This window comes from Muntiacus reevesi, chromosome 3 (assembly GCF_963930625.1).
Source record: "Muntiacus reevesi chromosome 3, mMunRee1.1, whole genome shotgun sequence".
NCBI lineage: Eukaryota > Metazoa > Chordata > Mammalia > Artiodactyla > Cervidae > Muntiacus > Muntiacus reevesi.
Genome location: NC_089251.1, coordinates 141,718,699 through 141,740,366, shown reverse-complemented (window position 1 = coordinate 141,740,366; position 21,668 = coordinate 141,718,699).

The window sequence follows — 21,668 nt, the reverse complement described above, 5'->3', positions numbered from 1 at the left end:
AAATGCAGCTGTAAAATAGTTGATGAAAACACTATACTTAAAATATCAGCCTACTCACTAAATTCATGACAGTGGTTGCTTCTGGGATGTGGGGGAGGGAAATTTGATCAACAGATACTTCAACTTTCTCTGTAATGTTTTATTTCTTTTTTAAAAAACACTTGCAGAAAATAGATTAGCATGTTGATATTTGTAAAGTCTTGAATGCAAGAATATGGGTGTTGGTTATATGTTCTCTGTAACCTTTTGTATTCTTTCCCTCAATATCAGATAGATAGATGGATAGATGATAGATAGATAATCTTAGAGCAATTCTAGGAAAAAATTGAGCATTCTCAGTAGTTTATATAAAACCTCTAAATGCAGGTTATCACAGAATATTGAGTAAAGTTCCCTGTGCTATACAGTAGATCCTTGTTGGTTATCTATCTTATACACAGTTGTGTGTATATGTTCATCCCAAGCTCCTGATGAGAAAAGAATCTGAAAAGGGATGAATATACCCATATGTATAACTGAATCACTTTGTTGTACACCTGAAACTAATACAACATCGTAAATCAGCTACACTCCAATAAAATTTTAAAAATTTTAAAACCCTGAATGTGATAAATCTCTAACACAAACTAATGAGGATCACAGGAAAGTAGGGGGCATGGGAACAGGATGGTTGGTGAAAGGAGAGGAGAACCAGAGAGGACCATTTCCCATGATCCCCTTTGAGTCTGGAGAAAGGTTTCAACAGCTCATCCTTCATACACGATAAAGGGCATTAACACCAGAGCTACATGCAACGGTAATTTTGTTTGTTGTGTTTATAGGCATTTCAATTACTGTTTTGTACTCTGTGTCTAGATGGGTTGGTCATCTCAATTAATTTTTTATGTCCTCCAAATGGCATCCTGTGCTAAAAGAACTTTTCCATGCATTGCTTAAGATAAACCTAAGGCCAGATGGGATCCAATGGACATTTCAGTGAAGAGTCTGATCCTTAAGAGAGCCAACCAGTAAGATGCCTGTGGTGGATTAAAGATGACCACAAATTCTTTGCTTCTCCTCCCATCAAAAAGGTGGACTGCATTTCCCTTCCCCAGAATTTGAGCTGGCCATGACTTGTAAGTCCAATAACATCAGAGTCATGTTCTAGAACTTTTAAGGCGAGGTTGTAGAAATCTTGTCTTCTTTGCCATGATTCTTAGAACACTCAGTTTGTGAGAAGCCAATGACAGGCAAGTCTGACCACTCTGAGACTGCCATCATGCGAGGTAGCCCAAGAGAGGTGAGCAAGGATGCTTTATGGAGAGAAAACCACGGCCAGCCAGTCCAAGGTTCTCTGGCCATTCCAATCCAGGCCCCAGACGTGGAGGTGAAGAGGCCCTCTTGGATATTTCAGCTCCACCAGACATGACACAGAGAAAAACTGAGAAACCCAACTAACAGCTGAGATTGCAGCCTCAGATATCTGGCCCCAGATAAACCACCCCAAGGGTTCCTAGGTGGTGCTGGTGGTAAAGAACCCACCTGCCAATGCAGGAGACATAAGAGACTCAGGTTTGATCCCTGAGTCAGGAAGACCCCCTGGAGGAGGGCTTGGCAACCCACTCTAGTATTCTTCCCTGGAGAATCCCATGGACTGATGAGCCTGATGGACTACAGTCCACAGTGTCAAAAAGAGTCAGATAGAACTGAAGTGACTTCACATGTATGCAGGCAAACTATTCCAGCCATCTCTGGCCATTTGAGCTACCTGATCATCAATAGAACAGTGATGAGCTATTCTCACTAAGCCCCATCCCAATTCCTGACACACAAAATCCTGAGTATAATAAATGCTGTTTAATGCCACTTAGTTTTAGAGTTGTTTGTTCCTCTGAAATTGATCACTGGAACACTGCCCCTACCTAAACAGTGCCTAAAGATATGATTGCTGCCTGGGTTGGCAGGAATTCATATATACCTTAATTACCCAACCCACCTCCAATGTGAAAATAGATGTTTTCTTGACTTGCAGATGATTATGCACTTTTGCTATTTATTTGTATCTTGTTTTTCTTGTTTTTATTTTGATATATATTTATATATCCGAGGGCAAAAGTCAAGCTTTGTTCCAGGGTCAGGTATTCCTTGAGGATGAGAGGAGGACAGGAAAACTCCATGGTTAAAAAAAAAAGACAGGAAATGCTTTTAAATCAAAAGGAAATAGGTTTCACTCATGCAAGATTTCTCAAAGCTGTGAGCATATAAATGTCCACTGTGAATCACCAAAAGGAAGCATTTCCCCAAGTCCATTAGATCATGAGAAAGCTATTTTGGCCTCATGTACCATCTTGCAGGAATAGAACTTCACAGAGCATTCGAGCCACTTGCCCACATTGGTATCTCTGTCTTGGATTACAGATGTTGGGTGGGCAACTGTGTGTACATTATTCTAGAAGCACAGCACCCAGCAGTGCATTCTGGGCGTTGAGCACATGAAATGAGCCTTTTGAGAGAAGCTAAAGGACAATGCAGAAATGACACTAGCCGAGTACTACCTGCTGGCTGCCTTACCCTGGGTATCTCATCTGTGGATCTGCAGGAAGGAGAACGGAGGGAAAAATGAAGAAAAATATGTAAGTGCCAGCTAAATCCACCTCCTTTTATCAAGATATATATATATGTGTGTGTGTGTGTGTGTGTGTGTGTGTGTGTGTGTGTGTGTGTTATAAAAGTCTACACAGTAGGCTGTTTTAACAGCTCATGGTCCAAGACTGAGTCATTTAGCCATCCCCTGAGTAAAAGAATCTGTGCCAGGAAGGGGGCGATTTTTAACAAGGCATTTGATTGCCCTAAACAAAACAGGGCTTAAGAATTGATGCTTTCAAACTGTGGTGCTAGAGAAGATTCTTGAAAGTCCCTTGAACTGCAAGGAGATCAAACCCAGTCAATCCTAAGGGAAATAAATTCTGAATATTCATTACAAAGACTGATGCTGAAGCTGCAGCTCCAATACTTTGGCCACCTAATTTGAGGAGCCGATCCATTGGAAAAGACCCTGAATCTGGGAAGGATTGAGGGCAGGAAGAGAGGGGGGCAACAGAGGATGAGATGGTTGGATGCTATCACCAACTCAATGGACATGAGTTTGAGCAAACTCCAAGAGATACTGAAGGACAGAGAAGCCTGTCATGCTGCAGTCCATGGGGTCACAAAGAGTTGGACATGACTTAGTGACTGAACAACAACAAAACAAAATAGGATTCTTTAGTAAGAATGAAGGGCAGAAGAGATGCTAGATCAGCAACTAGTGTCTGACATTGACCAGGATGAAAAGCCAGGCCTGCTTCCATTCATAAAAATAAATCATAAAGTTTTTAAAACGTATGCTTGGGCATTTCCATCTATAGGTAAAGGTGACTTAATTTTACTTACCTAAAAGTCCACTGAGAAATTCTTATACTCCTCAGGCTGGTGGAAGTATCCAGTTGTTGGTGGGGGGAGGCTGTCTTTTTTTAATAAATCACTGGGCTGTCAGAAATTGAGCACAGCCCCTCCTCATCTGGGTTCCTTCACGAATAACCAGACCACATCCCCTTCCATTTAGTTGCCTGTGTTGTGTGGCAAACGAACATTTAAAAGACACTTTTTTCCCAAAGAAAATGCAAAGAATAGAGGTCCCCGCCTCACTAGCCACCACCCAGGATAATGAACTGTAGCTGCTGTCATGCCAGGAGGGCTTAATGACAGTGTGGGATGTGTGTGTGGACAGCCAAGTCTCCCTTCAAAGTTGTCTCTCTAAATGGGCTTCAAGATGTTTTGACAATTATCTGTTACAAAGAAACTCACCATTAATTACATATTGTCGTAGCTCTTAATCCAACGGAACTGTTAGGCCAACAAAGCCTTCTCTCCTCAGGGGAAGGACATGCAGACATGGCCGAATATTTTCCCACTGAGTACCTGGTTTCTCTAGGTCCCTTTCATCTCCCTGTCTTCAGTTTTCATTGTTGTTGTGGTGTGCAATGCTCAGTCATGTCCAACTTTTTGAGACTCCATGGACTGTAGCCCACCAGGCTCCTCTGTCCATGGGATTCTCCAAGGCAAGAAAACTGCAGTGGGTTGCCACTTCCTTCTCCAGGGCATCTTCCCGACCCAGGGATTGAACCTGTGTCTCTCGCATCTCCTGCATTAGCAGGCAGGTTCTTTACCAATTGAGCCACTAGGGAAGTCAGTTTTTGTGGATAAAATCAACAGAAAGCTCCACTTTCTGTTCGTGACTTCAGCTCTTTTCCAGCCAGGAGTTAGGATGACTCATCCCAGGATCTGTCAGGAAAATGCAACCACGGGAGCAGCATTTCTCAGCACGGTTCATGGAGGGCACCAGGGACCCAGAAGCGCTGAGGCTGCAAAAGCTCGGAGCAGCTCAGATGGCGTTGGTGATGCTCCCTGGCCTCCCCCCATGTCCCTTCCACCACTTGTTTGATCTGATGCTGGAGAAAATGTGGTCTGGGGGAGGCTACTGGGTAAGGAGGTCAGGAAGAGGAGAAGCAAAATTAGTATGGAAGTGTTGAAACGCCTTAATTGAAGGAACATCAACTATTCCTTAACTCTGAGGGAAAAAAGCAGCAATATGATTATTTTATGAGGTTCAGAAGTTTTACTCCTTTGGGGACAAATTCAGGGAGCTGAATCAACTAGGGGATGCACCTCTCATCCATTCCCTATAACCCTGTGGATTGATCTTGTGAAAACACAGATTTAGTCACATTCCTCCCCTCCCTGTGCTGTGCTGTCATTTCATTCATGTCCAACTCTCTGTACCCTCTGGACCTATGCCCACCATGCTCCTCTGTCCATGGATTCTCCAGGCAAGAATACTGAATGGGGGACTTGCCTGGCCGTCCAGTGGTTAAGATGCCTGGCTTTCACTGCAGGGCGCATGGTTGGGGAACCAAGCTCCCACATGCCACGCCCTATGGCCAAAAAAAAACAATACTGGAGTGGGTTGCCATGCCCTTCTCCAGGGGATCTTCCCAACCCAGGGTCTGAACCAGCATCTTTTATGTCACCCGCACGGGCAGGCAGTTCTTTACACTAGCGCCTCTTGGGAAGCCCATATGAGACAACACGATGTCAAACCGCAGTGTATTGCTATTTAACACCATCAAAGGCATTCCTATGCGAGCTCAAACAGCATGGACTCTTCTTGTCCAGGTAATAAAGACGCCTATGCTGGGTGAAATAAATGATGTTCTATCCTCTCCCATTTCTCAGCTAAACATAAATCTTCTACTGACCTTGGCCTAAGCTATTGCACCTACCTGGCCTAAATTCATTCAGAATGATAAGGATCAGCCAAAAATGCCCAACCAAGAGATCCAAATCTACTGATGAATCTCAATGTTTGATACATCTCCAATCCACTTGGAGTTGTCACCCCACTGAGGGCAAGAATAATATCTTGTTTATCACCACGTCTCTCAGAACATCTAGAATCATGCCTCATGCTTAGCAAATGCTCATTGACATTAGGTGAGTTAATTTACCAGGATCACCAATAGGGAAGGGTACTCTAGTTATAGACTTGAACTCTCATGACAAATTTCACTCCCAAAAGTCTACCTGCTCACCCAAGGTGGTCGATCATAAAACCTCATTCATGGTGCAACAACAGATAGGTCTCAAATACCTGCTGTGTGTCTAATCCTGGACCTTCAGCCATTTACTCTGGGCCTCGGATACAGAATATATAACATAAGACAAGTCCCTTCCCTCCAAAAATTCAGTTTAGTAGGAAGCAGCGAAACACAATCAATTCTAGTTCTAGGAGCCACTTAACTCCAAAAGAAGTACACATAGGAAGGTGGGGCCTCTGGCGGTCCAGTGGCTAAGACTCTTCATTCCCAATACAGGTTCAATCCCTGGTCAGGGAACTAAATCCCACATACTGTAACTAAAGATCCCGTACACCACAATGAAGATCAGGGACAGCCAAATAAATAAATAAATAAATAATTTTAAAGAACTGCGTGTAAGAAGCCATATAATAGCTCTTCATTATTAAAAGCTTAATAATCTCTATTCTCATCCCAAGGAAAAAAAATGTTTTAACTATGGTGGTGACAGATGTCAACTAAATTTATTATAGTGATCATGCATACAAATACCAAGTCATGATGTTGTATACCTGAAATTAATATAATGTTACATGTCAATTATACCTCAATTTATAAAAACAATCTCTGGGTTAGACATCTGGACACTCGGTTGCATCACACAGGCAGTCTTTCCGCAAAGGAGCTGCTGACCCAGCACTTCTAAGTGCTGTTGGCAGACAGATTCCAAACACAGGTTTCTTCTGATAGTTTTCGTCCCATGTCTGGACCATGCAGGTGTATAAAGGCCCAGTCATCTTGCACCAGTTCTAGATAAATCTGAAGAGCCTTTTAACTCCAGAGGTCACCAGAATTCAGCTGAGGCTGCTCTTGGACCTGCATCCAACCTTGGTTTCTTCCTCTGTCCTTCCGCTTCCTTTGCTTCCCTTCCCAACAGTTTTCCTTAAAAAACCTCCTACGTGCTAAACTCCATCTCAGAGTCTGCATCCCAGGGAACCCCGCCTGCAACAATCATAGCACAAGTGTCAAAAGAAACAGGGCAACAGACAGGGGTTTCACTTCATCACTTTCTGTCTGGCTGGCAGAGACCCCATCACTCACTGACGGAATCTGGAGCGCTTCTAGCCCCAGGATAACACAGCAGTCAAGTCCAGCCAAAAAACCACCAATGGCTGTTTCACTGGGATGAATACCAGAGAAAGGGGATTCATTAACTACTGCAGTGTACCAAGTGTTTGAGAAATATGGTGGCCGTAGTAATTACAAAGGGCTTCCCAGGTGGCAGTAGTGATAAAGAATCTGCCTGCAAGGGCAAGAGATGCAAGAGACTGGGGTTCGATCCCTGGGCCAGGGAGATCCCCTGGAGGAGGAAAACACTACTCTACTCCAGTATTCTTGCCTGGAAAATTTCATGGGTAGAGGAGACTGGCGGGCTACAGTCCATGAGGTCAAAACAGTCAGACACACAACTGAGCTACTAAACATGGTAATTACAAAACCAATGTTGGCTGTTATTAAGCTTCACTGATTGGGGAAGGGAATGGCAACCACTCCAGCATTCTTGCTGGAAAATCCCATGGATAGAGGATCCCGGAGGGCAGGCTACAGTCCATGGGGTCACAAGGACTCAGACACTGAGTGACTAACACTTTCACTTTCACACTTCACTGATACTCTGAAAAAAATACGAGAAAAAGCTGAGAGGATTAATCCCAGCTGCAAGTTAGGTACGAAAGCCAGAAGAACTTCTTGGTAGCACACAATGAGGCTCTCACTTCCTGCAGTGTGGGGGCAGAGAAAGCTGAAGACCAGGACCAAGATATAATTGCCAGGGGCCTCCAATCTGGCCCAGTGGTTGGGACTTAACCTTCGAAAGAAGGGGGTGCGGGCTCAAACCCTAGGCAGGGAGCGGGGTCCTGTTCCCTGCATCCACATGCCTCATGGCCAAGAAAGCAAAACATGAAAAAACAGAAAAAATACTGTAAAAAAATTCAATAAAGACTTAAAAAATGGTCCACAGTGAAAAAATCTTTAAAAACAAATATAGATATAATTATCAGAATAGCTGATCCCAAAGTTTGGTTAAAATAAAATGAGACCCTGATATTAGAAATAGGAACAGCTGGGTTAATCCCCATCCCCAAATTTTGTATCTACACATTCCCCTGAGCTTTGTGAGTCTGCAGAAATGGCCTAGCCTCCCTATTAAGCATTCCCTGGTGACTCAGATGGTAAAGAATCTGCCTCCAACGGAGGAGACCCAGGTTTGATCCCTGGGTCAGAAAGATCCCCTGGAGTAGGAAATGGCAACCCACTCCAGTATTTTTGCCCGGAGCATTCCATGGACAGAGGAGTCTCGCAGGTTACAGTCTACAGGGTCACAAACAATTGGACACGACTAAGCAACTAACTTTCACTTTCAGAGAGAAAGCTGCATTCCAACACCAACTGGAGATTGTAAGAGTCTTCTCTACTGCAAGGCCACAAGTGCCCTACTTAAGATTCACCCTCACCTCCCTTCCTGGTCACTTATAAATAGGCTTAGTTAAGTCATAACATAACCCAGCTGGAGATAAGCTGACAAGGGGTAAAAAAGGAACTATACCTTCACAGAGTTTCAAGACACGTACCAGCAAGAGCTGGGAGAATATGATCGGAATCGTCTTCTGGAGGTGCTTAAACAAGGAGGTTGGAATAGAAGTTTGGATATATCAGTGTTTGTTGATTTGAAAACCCTCTCCTGGGATAAAAGATTTAACACCTTGGCAAGACCCCTAAAAGATAGTATAAGCCCACAACTAGACAGCTGCCACAAGAGTGGAAAAAACAATGCTCATGTTGAGTGAGGTTGAAATGCCAGAACTGCCCATGGTTGATGGTGGAAAAATGAGTTAAAACTCTCAGAAAAGTGGAGATGCTAGAGTGGATAAACTAAAAAAAGTCAGAAAATCGACAAGGTGATTATATTCCAAGGGAAGACTCTAAAGAATGTGCTGGAGAGAGCGGCACCAACATCTCTGGGGTGGCTCTCCTCCTAGGCCAAGGCTGACAGTGGGAAAGACCATTACAGAACTAGGCTTGCTGATATAGTGGGATGAAAAGACTCCAAAACACAGAGGCAAGTTGGCAAATCTTAATCATTAGGAGCTAGGTGGATTCAGTTACTATAATGACAGGCAAGGCTGGAGGAAGGCAGAGGGACAGGGTCGACAGGCATAGAGTTTACACAGTTGGCTCATAAAACATGAAGCACCTAAAGGTAAAATAGGGGGGCGGCCAACAAGGGTGCTGCTCAGTTTGTGGCGACTAAGGAAATTATATATGGATGCCCAGGAGACTGGAGGCGGTTATTCCAATATCATAACCCCTGGCCCATTTTTACGACTCAGAACCGATTAACTAAAGAAGAGACCAGATCCCCAGGAAACAGGACTCTAAAAAACCAAAGGAAGTATTAACTCTTCTGATTCCCACAGTTCTTCTCCAAAAGGATCTTGGAACATCTGTTCACATAACCAAAGTAGGGAGAAAGGCTACCCAAACATTCTGAGGACTGTTAGACACAGGATCTAGGGCTTCCCAGGGGGCGATAGTGGTAAAGAACCCACCTGCCAATGAAGGAGACAGAGATGTGGGTTCGATCCCTGGGTCAGGAAGATTCCCTGGAGGAGGTAACGGCAACCCACTCCACTATTCTTGCCTGGGAAACGCCATGGACAGAAGAGCCTGACAGGCTACAGTCCACAGGGTCACAAAGAGTCGGACACGGCTGAAGCATGCACTGATGCATGGGAGTTGTTAATAGACGATGAATGGAGTCTTTTGTTGTTCAGCCGCCCAGTTATGTCCAACTCTTTGTGACCCCATGAACTACAGCACCCAGGTCTCCCTGTCCCTCACCGCCTTCCAAAGTTTGCCCAAGTTCATGTCCATTGCATCTATGATGCCATCCAGCCATCTCATCCTCTGACTCTCTCTTCTCCTTCTGCTGTCAATCTTTCCCAGCATCAGGGACTTTTCCAATGAGTCAGCTGTTCGCATTAGATGACCAAAATACTGAATGGAGTCTTAGCCAAAGTCTAATTCACAATGGGTTCACTGAGTCTGCAGATCCCTCTGGTGGTCATCTCCTCAACCCCTGAAAGTATATCAGAATAGACATACTCGTGGTTAGCACAACCCCTACATTGCATCTTTGGACTGTAGAGTAAGAGCTATAAAAGTGTGAAAACGCTACCTGCTACCTCCCAGACAACATAATAAAAAATAAAATCAAAGCTTCGCTCGTGGCTCAGTGGTAAAGAATCTACCTGCCAATGCAGGAGATGCGGGCTCCATCCCTGGTCCAGGAAGATCCCACATGCCATGGAGCAACAAAGTCCATGCACCACAACTGTTGAGTCTGTGTGCTAGAGCCCAGGAACCACAGCTACTGAAGCGCCGTTGCTCTACTAGAGAATCCACCACAATGAGACAGGGGTCTACGAGAAACTACCACCCCTCAGTTAGAGAGCGGCCCCGCAGTCCCTGCTCACCACAACTAAAGAAAAGCCCTTGCAGCAACGAAGACCCAGCACAGTCAAAATAAATACATAAATAAAATTATAAAACACAAATCAATAAAAACAGGGCCTCTTTCAAAGACCTCAGATTACACTGTCCAGTTGGTAGCGTTAACCACATGTGGTTACTGAGGATTTGAAATGTATCAGTGAAACTGAGCAGTTGAATTTTTTATTTTAATTAATAAAAAATTTTAAACACACCCGAGTTAGTTATTGGAAATCTTTTCAGTATGTTTGGGACAACTCGAGTACGTGAGTCTACTTTTTCAGTTGTAAATTTTATGAAACTTAAATATAGATTAAATATTTCTGATGAAATGTTAACATCCAAGTTGGAATGTAATATAAATATAAAATACACTTGGTACTCCAAAAAAAAGATTGTAAAATATCTCATTAATAGTGTTTTATGTTTATTACATATGAAAATATTGCTAATAGACTGAGTTAAATAAAATATATTGCTAAAATCAATTCACTGCTTTTTTGCTTTTTTTAATGTGGCTATTAAACATTTTTAAATTGCATATGTGGCTCATATTATATACACAGTGGAAAGTACTGGTCTAAAGGATGCAGAAGCTGTGGTTCCAACCCTATCTCCATTGAATTCAGCAGTCTGGCCCCTGCAAAAGCCAGACAGATCCTAAAGCAGTGGTCCCCAGCCGTTTTGGCACCAGGGTCTGGTCTTGTGGAAGACAATTTTTCCACAGACCAGGGTGGGGGACGATGGTTTCAGGATGATTCGAGTGATTATATTTATTATGCCATTGCTGATGTGACAGAAGGCAGAACTCAGGTAGTAATGCCAGCAACGGAGAGTGGCTATAAATACACATGAAGCTTTGCTCACTCATCCACCACTCACCTCCTGCTCTGCGGCCCAATTCCTAACAGGCCACCGACCAGAACTGCTCCATGGCCTGGGGGCTGAGGACCACTGTCCTAGAGAATAACCACCAACTACCCTAAACTCAGCAGGCAGAAGCCCCGAGTGAAGCCATCCCATCAGGTGTGATTTCTTTCCTAGAGTTGTTATCCTCGGTTGGTGTTAGACTGTCCTGGTTCATGATATGTGGCACTTGATCTGACGAATGTTTTCTTTCCCATCGCCATTAGACAAGAAGCTCAGAGACAGACTGCTTTCACGTGGAATGGCCAACAGGACACATTGACAATTTTGCTTCAATGGACTACAACCTGGCTTCAAAGTCACATCTCTCCCCTACTCCATTCCATGACTTTAGCAAGTTACAAAGCCTTGAATTTTTTTTCCAAGAATAAAGTTAGACTAATTATATCTTCTTCATAGGATTGCTATGAAAACCAACATGAGCTAATATGTACAGAGTGCTTGGCATAGAGTATGCAATCAGAAAGTATTGGTCTCTCTTCTCCTTAGTGGACAGAGATAAAAACCTTAAATCATAAGGACCTAGGGCGTGTAAGTCGGGGTAATTATGATATTACCTTTATTTTGCTGTGATGCTTACTACTCAGTGCTGGGAAGGCTGGGGCTTAGTCCATCTGCAGAATGTAAATATTAGTGGCTCTCAACCCTGGTTGCAACCAAGCTTACAAAAACCTTGGAGAGTTTTTGAAATATATGAATGATCAAGCCTCCATTCCAGGGATTCTGGATTAATTTAAATTTTTAAAGTTGTATTTAATTCAGTTATCAGAAAATTTAAATATGTTCAAGCATAAGCCGTCTGGGGTAATACCCATGTATTTTTTTTAAGTTCTCCCAGGAGATTCTAATATGCAACCAAGATTTAGAGCCCCTTTCCTACCTGGCCATCTTGTCCTTGGTCTTAGATATGTGATCTCTGCTCCTGGCAGCTTTTCTCAGTGAAAATCCAATGCTCATTCACCATAGATAAAGATGAATAAGAACACAGCATCTGGTATGTTTGAGATCCCTCCTAGGGGAGAGAGGTCATTGTCATTATGTTCAAGTTGAAAGGAAGGAAGGAGAAGGCGGATCCCTTCTCCCCCTGCTCTGCCTCCCCCATTTCTGGACTAATTATTCTGAGTGTGTCATGGGGTCAGGGACCTGAGGAAGGTCTTAAAGCACCTTAACGAAGAGGCCAGCCCTGCCGAGCCCAGCTGTGGACTGGCAGTTAATGCTGTTTGCTATGAAACACAAGCACCCAAGTGTCAGTGTATTTGCAACACATTTCAAGGTCGAGTCAGGAGGCCAGGAGCTGTTGATGGATTATTTATTTATTTATATATTTATTTTGCTTACTGGGAAATCTGAGGTGTGTAGGGTCTTCAAGCAGCTGTTGGAAAATCATCAGGTCACAAAGAATAGACCCCAGTGGAGAGGGAAGAAGATTCTGGTGTGTCCTTCTAGGTGGTCAGCTTGTCCCTTCCGGATTCCCTGTCCTGAGATGGACTAAGGGACCAAGGGATGAGGCACAGGAAGCAGAGAACCTTACCACTGGAAGGACCTGAGAGGTAACCAATCCAATGTCCCATTCAAAGCCCTTCAAGCCACGCTTTCCCCAGTGAGGGATCCACCTGTCTCCTTGATGGTCTTCTGTGATGGGGAACTCACCGGGGGCCAGGTATCACTTGATTATCCAATGTCCATCCCCAAACTGCCTCAAATGAATCTTTCTTGTGGCTTCAATGCACCAGAGACCGTTCACTATCCTGAAGGAGTGAAGGCATATATTGAGTTACCTGGTTCCATGCAAACACACGGAATACAAAGGCAAACACATCCAGTCACATCCGCCTCAGGGCACCAGACACCTGGAGTCACTTATTACTCTCACATTTACTTATTAACAGCCTGAGAAGATGCCCTGAGCACAGTGCAGATGACCTTTTGTTTTCTTCTTTCGCTTGACATGTCTTTTTCTATTTTCTTTTTAACATTTTCAAATCCTTTTTTCTCTTCCTTACTCTCGAAGAGAAAGAGCCATTGTCAGTATAACAGTAATGAAGCCTTTGAGGCCCCCCTGAACCTACATCCAGCCTGCAGAAGCATCTTCTCAAAGCCCTAGGATGACACTACTTGCCCTCTGCTAAAGGACATGTACTTCAGAGAGTTATAAAGAGCATAAAGTGTGGGGTGACTCAGGGCTGGACCCAAAATCTAACCCTACTACTTACAGCTCTGTACCCTGGGGAAAATGAGTTAACCTCTGCATCTCAATTCCTTATCTGCAAAATGAGCTTAATACCAACCTTCAAAAGGGTGGGAAAATGAAAGAAAATGTATGTACAGAAAACAATGCATCTGTTTGTGTCCTCTTTGATTTCTTTCATCAGTGTTTTATAGTTTTCTATGTATAGGTCTTTTGTTTCTTTAGGTAGAAATACTCCTAAATATTTTATTCTTTTTGTTGCAATGGTGAATGGTATTGTTTCCTTAATTTCTCTTTCTGTTTTCTCACTGTTAGTGTACAGGAGTGCAAGGGATTTCTGTGTGTTCATTTTATATCCTGCAACTTTACTATATTCGTTGATTAGCTCTAGATTGGAAATAGAACTGCCATATGACCCAGCAATACCACCTCTGGGTATATACACCGAGGAAACCAGATCTGAAAGAGACATGTGCACCCCAATGTTCATCGCAGCACTGTTTATAATAGCCAGGACATGGAAGCAACCTAGATGCCCATCAGCAGACAAATGGATAAGGAAGCTGTGGTACATATACACCATGGAATATTATTCAGCCATTAAAAAGAATACATTTGAAACAGTTCTAGTGAGATGGATGAAACTGGAGCCCATTATACAGAGTGAAGTAAGCCAGAAAGATAAAGACCATTACAGTATACTAACACATATATATGGAATTTAGAAAGATGGTAATGATAACCCTATATGCAAAACAGAAAAAGAGACACAGATGTACAGAACAGACTTTTGGACTCTGTGGGAGAAGGCGAGGGGGGGATGTTTCGAGAGAACAGCATCAAAACATGTATATTATCTATGGTGAAACAGATCACCAGCCCAGGTTGGATGCATGAGACAAGTGCTCGGGCCTGGTGCACTGGGAAGACCCAGAGGGATCCCGTAGAGAGGGAGGTGGGAGGGGAGATCGGGATGGGGAATACATGTAAATCCATGGCTGATTCATGTCAATGTATGACAAAAACCACTACAATATTGTAAAGTAATTAGCCTCCAACTAATAAAAATAAATGAAAAAAAATGCAATACAGTAACATTAACAAATCCAAGGAGACAAGACACAAAACCATCTAAGTGAGGTCTGAAAGTTTTCTATAAAATTAACACCCACTCATGACTTTAAAAAAATAGAGGCAAACTAGGAATACAGACGGACTTCTTAACTGACAAATTGTATCCACAAAACATCTACAATAAGCTCCATGCTCAAGGGTGAAATGTGAAAAATTGCCAGTTATTCAACATTGTATTGGGAGTCCTAGCCAGAGTAGTAAGGCAAGAAAAAGAATAAATGATATGACAGCAGGAAAGGAAGAAATTCAATTGTCACTATTCAGAGTTGACATCATGGTCTAAACAGAAACTCTAAAAGAGTTAATCGCTAAATTATTAAAACATATTTATTAAAATAATTTATTAAATAATTAAAACAGAAAATATAGCAAGTTGCTGAAGGCAAAAATCACTGTATTTCTAAATACTGACAAAAATGTTTTTGACTTTAAATATCATTTAAAATAGAATCAAATATATAAAGTATTAAGAAATACATGAAGTGTTCTGACTCCTCATCCTAGGCTTACTCATCACCCCATCCATCTTATTCTGCAGTAGCAAGTCACAAAAAAAATCAGCCTGACCCTAACTACACACACACACACACACACACACACACACACACACACACACACACACACGCTCCACTTTACTAATCAGGCCAAGGTCTGTGCTTGAGAAGGAACCAAGAGGAAAACATACTCACCACGTCTCATTTTTGCTACCTGTCTGCACTGCCCTGTCGTTCAGCTCTCTCCCTTTCAGGCTGCATTGTTATTTGAACCCAACACAAGACACAAGACTCAGACACAAGGTCAGGTTTGGTGAGCTCTAGGTAGGAGGCAGGCGGACAAGGTGGTTAATAATAAGAATCAAACCACCAAGGAAATTGGGTGCAGGTTGAAAAAACAAAAAAGAATATGGGTCAGGGCTTTAGCAGCAAACAAGTGTGGGTTCAACTGTCAGACTTGTCTTTTGCCCCCTCTATGACATAGAACAACCTGTGTAAGGACTCCTGTAAGAAATAACTGAAGCAATATATGCGAGTACTCGGCACAAAGTAAAGCTCAATAGACTAAAGTAAAGTTCAACAAAGTTCAAAATCAGAGGATGAGATGGTTGGATGGCCTCACTGACTTGGTGGACATGAGTTTGAGCAAGCTCAGGGAGTTGGTGATGGACAGGGAAGCCTGGCATGCTGCAGTCCATGGGGTCGCAAAGAGTCGGATGTGACTGAGCAACTGAACTGAACCGAACTGAAAGTTCAATAAATGTTGACAATGGGGATGGTATGGGGGAGGAATTGAAAACGGCTCAGAAACTACTTAGAAACAGATGCAATTTTATAATATAGAAATCAAAACTGAACCAATGAGATACTCTTTTTGTCTACCAGTGACTGACAAATACTAATAAATGTGTAATTCCTAGTACTGGCAAGGATGTGGGGAAAGGGACTGTTTCATGCAATGAGGCATGCATGCTAAGTCGTTTCAGTCGTATCTGAATCTTTGGGATCCCGTGGACTGTAGCCCGCCAGGCTCCTCTGTCCGTGGGATTTTTCCAGGCAAGAATACTACAGTGGGTTGCCATGTCCTCCTGCAGGGGATCTTCCCGACCCAAGGATCGAATCCTCATCTCTTACATCGCCTGCATTGGCAGGTGGGTTCTTTACCACTGGTGCCACCTGGGAAGCAATGAGAGGAGTTGATGCAAATTTTCTGGAGCAAATTATAGCAACATCTACCAACTAAAAAACATACCCTTTTACTTACAAGAATTTATCTAGGGAAATAATTACAGGTGTGTGCCAAGGCATATACCCAGTATGTTAACTTCCCAGGCAGCACTAGTGGCAGGTTAGACCCAAGGGTCAGGAAGATCCCCTGGAGGAGGGAATGGCAACCCCCTCCAGTATTCTTACCTGGAGAATCCCATGGATAGAGGACCCTGGCAGGCTACAGTCCACAGGGCCGCAACTGAAGTGACTTAGCACACAGGCACACATGTTAACGGCAACATTCTAAATAATTAACAAAAACCGAGAAAAAGGCACATCTAAATATCCAACAATGGGAATTAAAGAAATGATGATGTAAAGACATATTTAACCCCATGAGAAAATGCTTATAACATAAAGTTAAGAGGCTGATTTCAAAAAAAAAAAAAAAAAGAGGCTGATTTCAGAACAGAGGAGAAGTTTTTATTATTCTATATGAAAAAGATGCTACAGAGTCACTAAAATATTACGAGCAGTCATCTCTGGGCAGCAGGAATTACAGCTCCTATAAGCCCTTGGTTAATCAAGTTGATTTACATATTTTGAAAGTTACCTTGAAAGAACTTGTGCCATTTTCCACAACTGCTGAGGAACTTTTAGGACCAATGAAGAGAATAGGATGCCCTCACTTAGCACCGTGTGGCCAGCCTGCTCCCCTGAGGCCACCCCATCCAGGTGGCTCCCCAATCCAGCACCCAGTCCAGCATCACACCCACCCTTCCTTGTCTGCCTGCATCTCAGGCTGTCCCAGAGAAAGGTCATCTCTTTGTGAAGACAGATTAGGGGAACATTTATGCAACAACTCATGAAACTGCCTATAAAAAGAGATTTTTTTTCCCCCTCCCTTTGGATGTGATTGTACTTTACCAAGTACAGCAAAGCAAGAAAACTTTATTTTTGGAAACAAATAGAATGTAACGAAACAAAAACACCGAGGGCTGTCGTAGATACTGTGATATTTCTATCTTTGTGCCCCTGGGCTTCTCTCTCTTCATCCACAAAGTTTGCCAGTAAAGGAATCATTTTTCAAATCTCAGAAAATGTCATTGATGGGGGAAAATCGACCCCGCAAGCCTGAGTGAGAGACTCCAAGCCGGGTCTGCCTCTGTCTCCAGAGGCAGCTAGAGTGAGAGGCTGGGGGCGTTTTTGTTATGTTAATAGCCTTTAGTTAATTGCCCTCTTGCTGTTCTCTGTTTTGGAGAAATAAATTGAAGGTGTTCAGCTGAAAAGAGTTGTAATTTATTTCCTTCCTGCTTTTCTGTGTTTTCCAAATTTTCTAGGATGGATGGGAATTACTGGTAGAAACAGGTTTGTTATCATTATCAGCATCATCACCATCATTACTGAAGAGAATGGTGATGTAACAGTTACAGCTACCTCCATGGCATCCTGTCAGATGCCCTGTAAAGATCTCCCCTGCCTGCCGCAATTGCCCAAAATACTTTGAACTGAGATTAAGGACTTTCATTTCAATGAGCTAACACGTAAAGTTCAAAGTGCTGAGCCGGAGGTGGGGGAGGACCTGTCTACATTACACCATGGCATATACATCTCACTGGGCTGCACCCTGGGAAGGGGCTTTTTCATCCAGGTGTTAGGGGAAGCACACTGATTGAAACCGCCCACCCTGGCCAGGCACCATAGTAACCATTTGCATGAGTTGTTTTATGACAGGAGATCCTGATAAGGAATATGGAACTAATAACCCACCACCAACCGGAAGAGTTCGGGAAAGGTCAAAAGGAGACACGGCTTGTCTGTCCACTTCCCAGAATCCCTCTCGCTAGCATCCATCTTGGCTGAGCGATGCGTGCGCCACCAGGAAAGATTCTGAGTTAGAATGATTGGCCAAAGACCACCCGGAAACTAATCCCATCATCATAAAACCCAAGACTGCGAGCCACGCGGCAGAGCAGTTCTCCTGGGTTCCCTTACCCTCCTGCCCTCCGCCAGGGCGCTCTTTCCCAATAAAATCTCCTGCTTTGTCAGCACATGTGTCTCCTCTGACAATTCATTTCCCAGTGTTAGACAAGGGCCCAGTTTTCGGCCCTGGAAGGGGTCCCCCTTCCTGCAAGACAGGGGTCCACTACTTAGTAGCTTAGGTCTCCTCTCCTAACTCCTGTTCCGTGGACAACCCTCTGGGCCATAGGAGTTGATTCCCCTCTTCCATTTTCCTGACAGAAACCTAGCACCCAGTGACTGGTCATGGAATGGGAAGTGGGGGGAGGCGATGCTATAGTTTTGTTTTGTTTTCATAGAAAACTGCTCTGTCTTCAGTTCAACAAAGGCCTGAATCTGGATTCTCTCCACAGCCTCAGAAAGGAACTGTGGCCTGGAATTCTCCTCGGTGAGGAACATTAATGGGCCAGAGGAGCAAGCCCAGATTTTCTTTGGAGAGGTGGGTGTTCCAGCTTCCTAGCCCTCTCTGATCCACACAGGAGATCCACTCGCACTCCTGCTCCTGAGAAAGAAGGAGGAGGCATGGATGGGCCGGCAGCAGAACTTAAGGCTACATCAGGAAATCAGGATTCCCTAGGCTGTAAACTCCTTCAGAACCTACATTTTTTCTTACATTGCTCCAGTCTGAGGCGGGGGTCAGGGGGTGAGGAACTCCAAGACCTCCCAATGTAGCCTCCTGGGTTGTTACTGGAGCACCCAAAGGCCAGAGCTGGGAGGCTCCGAGCCCTGGCATCAAACCCCAGCGCCTCCCTCCTCATCCAGGCCGCCTCGGTCAAGTCCTAACACTCAGGGTGTGCCCCCTCAGGTTCCTCCCTCAGTTCCTCCCTGAAACTGTGAGGACCGCATACTTGGCTGGATGTCTCGTAGCCATGATCAAATTATTCTGCTGCCTGACTTCTACCCCTCATGCAGATTTGTTTACATCCTGGTGGCTCAGTCAGTAAAAAATCCATCTGCAATGAGGAGACCCAGGTTCAATCCCTAGGTTGGGAAGATCCCCTAGAGTAGGAAATGGGAACCCACTCCAGTACTCTTGCCTAGAAAATCTCCAAGGACAGAGGAGCCTGGTGGGCTACAGTCCGTAGGGTTGCAAAGAGTCGGACACTTCTGAGTGACTAACACACACACACATAAAGGACTCAAAGATCAAGAACCTAAATGGCTATTAGGTGTCTGTCTCATCAATTTTCTTCTCAGGTCCACTGAGCTTCAAAAAAATTGATATAAAAATAGCAAGCAACCAGAGTCCTCAATCCAGAGGGGGAAAACTTGGTTTTGTGGGTTTCTGTTTATAGAGGAAAATAAAGGAACACAAAAAGATCAATGTTTCTACTTTTCAAATCCAGAAGTATACCTAAAACCTTATTAAACATACAAATAAGAATATAGGCACATCACTCTTTTTATTACAGCTGGTTAAATTACGAGAGGAAAAAAATCCACCGGGAAGAGAAAGCAAGACACTTGGAAAGATGTGGGGCATCCCAAAGACACCCAAGGAGAAGCTGTGAGGCGGGGTGAAGAAGTCAGAGAGAGAGCGAGGCTGTCAGGGCGACGGAACACACAGACCACGGCCGGCTCTGGCCGTTTCCCCGTCCCGGGTCTGGGCTCCCGTCTCTGGCCAGTAACTCAGGAGCCCCGCCGCCCGCCCTTTCCGATGGAGCAACAGCGCCATCTGGTGGGTGGTGTAGTTATCGGCTCTGACGATCTTTTGAATCCCGTTGCCTTTTCACTACACTTTCCGACAATTCAGAAAGAGAGGAGTGTGAATGAAGCATCTTCGTTTTAGAAAACTTAGTGCGGGGACAGTGTGGCGGGGCCGGGGCTGTCGGCGCGAAAGGGCGGGGAGAGGGGGACGCCACACAGATAAGAAGCGACGTGACTCGGCTTTGCATTAAGAGTCCAAACTCGGGCAGGAAGCTGTTGGGGCAGCAGCTTGAATCCCCCTGCCCCCCCACCCCCCCAAGAAGATGTGTTCTTTTTAAGGATAGTGTGGAATTCAGACCTATGGATTCCTCCGTGGTCTCTGGTGTTGCTGAAAATAGTCCTGGACACGTTTCTTCGTTGCTATTTTATTGGAAAAAGACTAAGTGGAGCCATTAAAAATGACACTGCATGGAGTCACTGGCTTTTAATCTGTGCACTTTTCTGCCTGCCTATGTTTTCCTTCCATAAAAAGGACTCCATTCAAAATTGATGCTGTGGAATATTTAATGGACAAATACTCTCAATGCCATGTTAAATTTTAAAAATTCCAGAATGCACTGTGTTATGTGTTTGAATGTTGCTAAGAAAGCAAATCGTAAATTTCCTCACCACAAAAAAATAAATGGTGATGATGTGCTGGTGATGGAGGTGTTAGCTCACACTATGCTGGTAATCATTTTGCAGTGTTTAAAAGGATCAAATCAACATGTTGTATACAATGTTATATGTCAATTATATCTCAGAAAGCTGGGAAAAAATCCAAATGTTCTTATGGTTTGTATTTTCTTTCTTACCCCCACTTTTCATTTGTGCTGTCATATTCCCTGGTGGTTCAGATGATAAAGAATCTGCCTGCAATGTGGGAGACCTGGGTTTGATCCCTGGGTTGAGAAGATCCCCTGGAGGAGGGAATGGCAACCCACTCCAGTATTCTTGCCTGGAGAATCCCATGGACAGAGGAGCCTGGAGGGCTACAGTCCGTGCGGTCACAGAGTTGGACGCGACTGAGCAACTAAGCGCACACACACAAAAACCATGTTAAATTAACTCTGAAATAAAATAGAGAATTAATGAATAAGGAGAATAATGTTTACAACAAATCCCCCACACCGAAATTTCTGTATTTATCTAGAGAAAGAGAGAAAACAAGAACAAGACATACAGCAGTCATCAGTATTTGGCAGTCTCTAGTTAGTAACCTCTGAAGCTGTTACGATCGCTTATGGACCAAAGTAAGTGGGTCTTGGGGTGCAGTGTGACACTTCTGAGCTGAGCCTGCAGCCAGGACCCCCCAACATACATCGTCACTCTGTCTCTCACTCTTGACTTAAAGCAAATGACCTCACCTCAGTTCCCTCATCTGAAAGGTAGAGCTGTAATCATCAGATGGCTGAGAAAGGAAACGTGGTAGACTGAAGTCTGAAACTGCTGTTTTTGCAGGTCAGAAATGAGCAAATGGGGCAATTTCTTGTGGTTCATCCTTGATGTGGCAAAGGCTTAGCACAGTGTGGGCCTGTGGCCGGAGCTCCTCATCCTTGGGGTGGTCTTGCCCCCATTTCACAGACTGGGTTGTAAAGGTAGAAAGTGGGAACTGCAGGCAGGTATTGGGGAGGAATGAGGTGAACGGGGGTGAAGGCTCAGCATTGCCTCCTGCTTGTCATTTTAAAGCCACCTCCCAACTACATCCCCACACACTCCTCACCCCCTGACGTCACTAAAGTTACTTCCACATGGCAGAACTTCCCCCACCCCTGCTATCTGAGGCCCATGAGGCCCACTTCCTGACCCCAGAAGGCTGATGTCAGGACAGGAACTCTGAACCCCCCAACTCCATCTCCCTCTTGA